The sequence below is a fragment of the Peromyscus eremicus genome, chromosome 7 (genome assembly GCF_949786415.1).
Source record: "Peromyscus eremicus chromosome 7, PerEre_H2_v1, whole genome shotgun sequence".
NCBI lineage: Eukaryota > Metazoa > Chordata > Mammalia > Rodentia > Cricetidae > Peromyscus > Peromyscus eremicus.
The window spans coordinates 103,010,436-103,018,351 of record NC_081422.1 but is presented as its reverse complement, the minus strand read 5'-3'; positions in this window follow the sequence as shown (position 1 = coordinate 103,018,351).

Genomic DNA, 7,916 nt, shown 5'->3' with positions numbered 1-7,916 from the left:
TGGCTTGGACCAGGGCCTAGCAAAGACATTAATGAGTGGTCAGATTGTGAATGTGTCCTAAAGGAAAACTCAAAGGACCAGTTAATGAATGGAAATGCCCTGTATAGGAGCTGGAGAGGCAGCACAGCAGTTTGGAGAACCAGCTGTTTTGCCAGAGTACCCAGGTTCTGTTCCCAGAATCTTAGTGGCAGCTTACAACTGTCTAAAACTACAGTTCCAGGAGATCTCAGGCCCTCTCTTGGCCTCTGTGGCACCAGGCACACATACATTCTTGGAGGCAAAGACTCAAACCCATAAAATAACAAATTAATAAATGTATCTTTTAAAAAAAAACAGGTTTGTGGGAGAGGGCTAGGGGATGATAACGATTTTTGGCCTTAGCAACTAGAGAGGAGGCATCATCTTCATTTGAGGTTGGGGAAGAGAGAGGTAAAATGCAGATTAGAAGATGGTAAAGGACATTTTAGACATAATTAGTTTGAGATGTCTATTAATAGATCTATCCCTTGATCCAGGATTCTGAAGAGAGGCTTGGGCTAGCGGCTAAATTTGGTATTAATCCGTGAAGTTAGATCACCAAGGGAGTGAAAACGCTCAGAGATGGAGCCCTTTCCCTTCCAGCGTTCAGAGTCCAAATAGATGAGGAAAGACCTGGAAAACAAAGAAGTACCCAAGAAGTTAGGAAACCAGAGACTCTGCCGTCACTATGGGAAGGACCTCAGATGGGGCCAAGAGGAGCAAATCTTGTGAGGCAGGGATGGGAAGACCAGAACACTAGAATCAGGAACTGAGGAGGACTAGCTAGTCCCAAAACCCTGATAGAGTGGAGGGCAAGGAGGTTGGAGCAATGCACAAAAGCCTCTTTTCTTTGGAGGGAATGAGGGACTGCGAAAGAATTTCAGACCCAGCAGTGACACAATCAGATTGTTTTTGGAAAATCTCTCTTAATTGAATCAATTTGTGTGGGGCGAAGTGGGGCAGCCGAACCAGCTGAGATAATTATAGCAGTACAGGTCAGTGGCAGTGAAGGCAGCGGTCACAGGCGGAAGAAAAAGAAGTAGGAGCCTGAGGCAATGGGGGAAAAAAATCTACAACACCTTTTAGTTTCGCTGTGCTTCGATGATCTGAGAACATGGCTGGTTGGTAACAACTGTGCTCCTTGGAAACTAGGTTAAAGGTTAGAGATGGCAGTTATGAAGACTCCAGGATAAAGAGTATATATACATAAACCTCAGGAGACTGTCCATTGGGAAGAGTGACAAAGGAATGGCTGTGTGCACCTCTAATTCTAGAACTCTGGAGGATGGATAGTTAAAGGCCAGAGTGGACGGCACAGTGAGCCCCTGTCAAATGTAAGGCTGGGGAAGGAGGCTGGAGGTTTGGCCCAGTGGTTAAGAGAACTTGTTGCACGACCATGAGGCCCTGATTCCAGCAAGGACAGAACCAACTGGGCATGGTTGTGGGATTTCCTGTAACCCCAGCACTGTGTGAGGGGCAGAGATAAGAGGTCACTGGGGCTTGTTAGCTGCCAGCCTAGCAAAAGACTCACATTCCAGGTTCAAGAAGAGTCTTCTCAAAGGAATGAGGGGCTGGAGAGATGGCTCAGAGGTTAAGAACACTGGCTGTTCTTCCAGAGGTCCTGAGTTCAAGTCCCAGCAACCACATGGTGGCTCACAACCATCTGTAATGAGATCTGGCTCCCTCTTCTGGCCTACAGGGATACATGCAAACAGAAACACTGTATACATAATAAGTAAATAAATCTTTAAAAAAAAAAACAAGGAATGAGGTGATAAAGGACTCTGATGCTTCCTCTGGTTTCTATAACTCCTATACACGGGCTCATGCAGCCCCTAATACCACCACTCACTCACACACACACACACACACACACACACACACACACACACACAGACGCAAGAGAGCTAAAAAAAAATGTTAGTCATGGTGGGGCAAGCCTGTCTGCAATGCTAGCACATGAGACATAGAGGCAGAAGGTAAGGCCATTCCTGCCTACATATATGTTCTTGTTTTTCAAACAGGTCGTTTGGTATTTAGTCTTGGTTGGCCTAGAACTAGCTATTTAGACCAGGCTGGGACTTAAACTTGTGCTGATCCTGTTGGACCCCAAAGTTTAGTGTCTCAAGTGGGCGCCCCAAGAACCCAGACTCCAGTCCAGTTGATGCAACAGCACGAGGATTTATTAAGCTTCTATATAGAAGGGCAAACTCTGCTCCTAAGAGCAAGAGCCGCATCTTACTGCAGCCCCATAAGGGCTTTTAAAGGAAAAACCCACAAAACCCACAAGATTACAATTCCCATACAATTTCATGGCCTGATCACAGGGTGATCACAGAGAGGGTACAGTTACGTAAACCTCAAGGCGGGTATCAGGGTGGGAGTGAAGCTTACACACAGGTCACAGTGGGCCTTCCTGGAACACCTGCAACTATCCCAGTCACAGTTGAGCACATCTCTTAACAGAAATCTTTTTACATTGTTATATTGTTACAGGGGTGATTGAGTAGTGGCTGAGTTGCCCTGGGAACTAGATTTTTAGTTTCTCATTTCTTGGTGCTTGAAGTTTCTCTCTTTCTGAGGCTTGGGGGTGTAAGCCTGAAGGGCTAGGGTCTTTGAATCCTTCTGCCTCTGCCTCCCAAGCACTGGGATTACAGGTGTGTCCCATCACTTGTAACTAGTTTTTGGAGACCAGTCCAAGGTAAATGAGACCCTGTCTAAAATAATAATAAAGCTGTAGACAAAATTCTAAACGGTCTTATTAAATAAGAAACACAGAGCTAAATAAAAAGTTAAAAGCCCAAGAGATCAGAGCACTAGCAAATAGCCTTTAGCTTACCACTCACTGCTGTCACTTCCCCAGAGAGAGACTTTCTTCCTGTGTGACTGTCTTTTTACTGCCTTTCTGTTCTGCCTTCTCATTGGCTCTAAATCCAACCACATGACTTCCTTGTCACTGCCTGTCTATATAGACCTCCAGGTCTCTATGGTTGGTACTGGGATTAAAGGTCCGGGTCACCACGCTTGGTTGTGTCCTTGACCACACAGAGTCTCTGCCTGCCAGGTGATTGGATTAAGGGTGTGTGCCACTACCGCCTGGACTTCTGCTAAATGGCTCACTTTTAGCTCTGATCCCCAGGCAACTTTATTAACATACAAATAAAAATCACATTTCAGTACAAATAAAATATCACCGTATAAAGCAAAAAGAGGAAGAAGAAAGAAGAAAAAGGAGGATGTGCTAGCTAGACTTATGTCAATTTGACACAAAATATAGTCATCTGAGAGGGAGCGAGCCTCAGTTAAGAAAATGCCTCCATGAGATCAGTTGTAGGCCAGCCTGTAGAGCACTTTCTTAGTGATTGATGGGGGAAAGCCCAGCACATCGTGGGTGAGGCCATTCCTAGGGTGGTGGTCTTGGGCTCTATAAGAAAGCAGGCTGAGCAAGCCATGAGGAGCAAGCCAGTAACATCCCTCTGTGGCCTCTGCATCAGCTCCTGCCTCCAGGTTCCTGCCCTGTTTGAGTTCCTGTCCTGACTTCATTCGATGATGGATTATGATGTAGAAGTGTAAGCCAAATAAACCCTTTCCTTCTCTGCTTGTTGTTGGTCATAGTGTTTCATCACAGCAATAGAAACCCTAGGACAGAAGATAATTATTAAATATTAGTATTATCATGAAGGAAATAAAGAGTAAGAAATGGGGGCTGGAGAGATGGCTCAGAGAGGTTAAGAGCACTGACTGTTCTTCCAGAGGTCCTGAGTTCAATTCCCAGCAACCACATGGTGGCTCACAACCATCTGTAATAAGATCTGGTGCCCTCTTCTGGCCTGCAGTCATACATGCAGACAGAACATTTGAACCCAAGGGCCCAAAGGCCAAATGGTGGGTGAAGGGAAGAAATTTAAAGTCTTGTTAGATGTAACTCTTAGTTATTGGTAACATCTAGAAGCTCTCCAAAAGTGCTACCAGTGGTAGATTAAAAACCAAACAGCCAGGCTGGATGGACAGCTCAGCAATTAAAAGTATTGGCTGCTCTTCCAGAAGACCCGGATTTGATTCTGATCCCTAGCACCCACAAGTCAGGTCCCAGCCGTCTATAACTCCAGTTCCAGTGGATCCAAAATCGTTCTGGCCTCCCTGGGCACCAAGCACACATTTGGTGTACATACCTACATGCAGGAAAAACACCCTTATACATGAGTGCTGGAGATCAGAATCAAACACGGGTCCTCTGTACAACCAAGCCATCTCTCCAGCTCCATACAAATGAAGTGCGTCTTAAAAACAGCAAGGAACAGGCCAGGAGTTCTGTAGTGCATATTTTTAATCCCAGCAATCAGGAGAACTGAGTTTGAGGCCAGCCTGTCTATATATCAAGTTCCAGGGCAGCTAGGACTACATAGAGATACCCTGTCTCAAACAAACAAACAAACAAACAACCTGAACATCCAGAAAGAGAGACAGGCATGTAGGGTCAGTTGCTAGGGTAAGTTGTTTGGAACAAGGAAACAAAGAGTTCAAGTAGGGTTTATTCCTATAGTTTTTTTTTTTTTTTTTTTTAAAGATTTATTTATTTATTATATATACAATGTAATGTCTGCATGTATCCCTGCAGGCCAGAAGAGGGCACCAGATCTCATTACAGATGGTTTGTGAGCCACCATGTGGTTGCTGGGAATTGAACTCAGGACCTCTGGAAGAACAGCCAGTGCTCTTAACCTCTGAGCCATCTCTCCAGCCCTATTCCTATAGTTTTTAAATGGAGTGGAGGGGGCTTTGTGCACATGAGTGCAGGTCCACCCTGTTTTTCTAATTGGATGCCTTATGATGGTAACTTAGACAGAGGCCAAGACTTCGGCTACTTCCAGTATTGCTGAATCTCCTTCCACTCCTCCTAAGCCTAGGCCAGCCATGTGCATCAGGAGGAGGCATCAGCTGCTTCTGCAGATCATCTTTGAAACTGAGGCCTTCCAACCGGGCATGGTGGTGCATGCCTTTAATCCCAGCACTTGGGAGGCAGAAGCAGGTGGATCTCTGTGAGTTCGAGGCCAACCTGGTCTACAGAGAGAGTTCCAGGACAGCCAGGACTGTTACACAGAGAAACTCTGTCTTGAAAAACAAAAACAAACAAAAAAGAAGTTTTATAAGTTTTATAAGCCAAGTGGTTGTGGCACCATACCTTTAATCCCAGCACTCGGGAGGCAGAGACAAGGGGATCTCAGAGAGTTCGAGGCCAGCCTGGTCTGCAGAGCTTGTTTCAGGACATCCAAGACAACACAAAGAAACCCTCTCTCGAAAACAACACAAAGTTTTATGGGAATGAGGGTTTTGTATGTATATATGTATGTGCATCATGTGTGTGCAGTGCTGGTAAGAAGGCAGAAGACCCCTGGAAAGTGAGTGTTGGGAACCAAACTCAGGTCTTCTACAAGAGCAGCAAATGCTTTTTAAGTTCTGAGCCACTTCTCCTGACCCTAAATTTAGTGTGTGTGTATATATGTGTGTGTGTGTGTGTGTGTGTGTGTGTGTGTGTGTGTAATATGTGTGTATACACATAGTTGGTTTTGAACCTTTAATGAGAAATATGTACACACACCACACACACACTATGGAGTTAAAAAATCCCGTTGCTTGGTGTATCACTGAGAGGAGATCAGGGTCACATGGTATACATCAAATATACATGGTAACAAAATGCCAAAGTGGTGGTTAGCAAGGTTTATGTCTCAGTCTCCATGTCACTCAGCACCATGTTGGGGATTCCAAAGCTGATGGGGGAAAACATGACCAGATTCTGGGCACTGCAGGGTACTCTACAGCACAACCACCTCAAGCAGCATGTGTGCATCTTCCTCAAAAACGTCTCATCATGCTCATAGCCCTCACTCAACTCTGGGTACCTTGGCCAGGTTTAAGGTGTCGCCTACTGCCACCAAACTGGGTTGAACTTCACAATGTTGATTCAGACCCTGGTGGTCTGCAAGGATATCAGGAAGCCATATGTGACCATGCTGTGGCACATGCAAGCCTGGAGATTGTATGTGAGCAGCCTTACGTTGCCATACTGGAGCTTGAGCATGACTCTAAATTTTTAAAAAATATGTGTGAGCCTTTGTGAGTATATGTACACTATAAGTGTGCTTGAGCCCATGGAGGCCAGAGAAAGGTAGTTGTGAACCTCCATGTGGGTGTTGGGAACTGAACTCTGGTCTTCTGCAAGAGCAGAAGTGCTCTTAGTCATTATCAAGTGCATGCGTGTGTCAGGTAGGTGTTGGAATCCCAAGGACAACCATCCCATAGTACCTGCAGGGAAAGGGGGCTGGAATTGGTCCCAAGACTCCAAACTAAAATCCAAGGTCTCATCAAGTCTCTCATATAACATGACACTTGATAGGTGAGCATCTTCATTCTGTAGATTGCCAGTGCAAGACATATATAGAAAGGCTGTTACTCTCCCTTACTCACAGTAGTGGATCTGTTACCAGTAACTCAAAGTAATGGCTGAAATTCATTTGCAGAAAATATAATTTGGATCCTTTTCTGATATCATGATTTACATGGATATGTGTAGCCAGAAGTTTCTCTGGAACGAATCTTGCTTATAAAATAATCACCCAGTGGCTTAATATTAATTACAAACTGTATGGTTTATGGCTCAGGCTCATTATTAACTAGCTCTTACAACGTAATTCAACCCATTCCTATTAATCTCTGTTTTGCCACGTGGCTTTGTGGCATTACCTGTTCTCTCATATCTTGCTTCTCCTGGCAGCAGCTCACAGCATCTGCTGTGACTCCACCCTTCTTAATCTCCATCTTCAGTTTGCATGTACCACCTAACCTTATTCTGCCTCACCATTGGCCAAACAGCTTTACTTATCAACCAATGAGATGTCAGTCCTTCAAATTTCCTACTTCACTAAAAAGTCTGCCAGAGACTCTAAGCCTGTAGGCTGAAGATGGATGCCCCAACGTTGCAGAGGAACTTTGCATGATTGTCCATGTAGCCAGCTGTCTCTGACATTTCGGAAGTTGCTTTCAAAGCACTTCCTGTTTACTTAGGTAATATATCCTTCTGGGGTCTTTGATAAAGCTGAAGACTAGATAGATAGTTATAATTATAGTTTTCCTTAGTCACGATAAAAAATAAATTAGAGGCTGGCAGTGGTGGCACACGTCTTTAATCCCAGCACTCGCGAGGCACAGCCAGGCAGATCTCTGAGTTCGAGGCCAGCCTGGTCCTACAGATGGAGATCCAGGACAGGCACCAAAACTACACAGAAAAACTCTGTCTCAAAAGAAAAAAAAAAAAAAAAAGATCAATTAGATATAAAACTTTAGACTCAAACGTAAGATAGAGTATTTTCTAATTTTGCCAACTACAAATAGAATAGATATTGTAACTGTAATTCTTGCTTGATAACTGTTGTGTTATATGTAATTTTACTATGTTGAAGTAAAAACCTTCCTTTTCCATTTGACAGAAAAGGGGAAGTGCTGTGGGATGGTCTGTCTGTACACTGTGAATATGAGTTGCCACTATTGGTTAATAAAGAAGCTGTATTGGCCTATGGTTAGGAAGGATAAGAGTCAGACGGGAAACTCAAGAGAGGTACAGGGAGAAGAGGGCGGAGTCAGAGCAGATGCCAGCCTGCCACCGAAGGAGCAACATGTCAATAGATGGCCACGTGGCTAAACATATTTTAATAGAAATGAGTTAATTTAAGATGTAAGAGCTAGCTAGTAAGAAGCCTGAGCTTCTTACTAAACAAACATAAATAAAATAAACCAAACAGTTTATAATTAATATTAAGCTTCTGAGTGATCATTTTATAAGCGGCTGTGGGACCGCAGACCAGGCGGGACCAGAGAAACTCCCATCTACAGATAGGTTT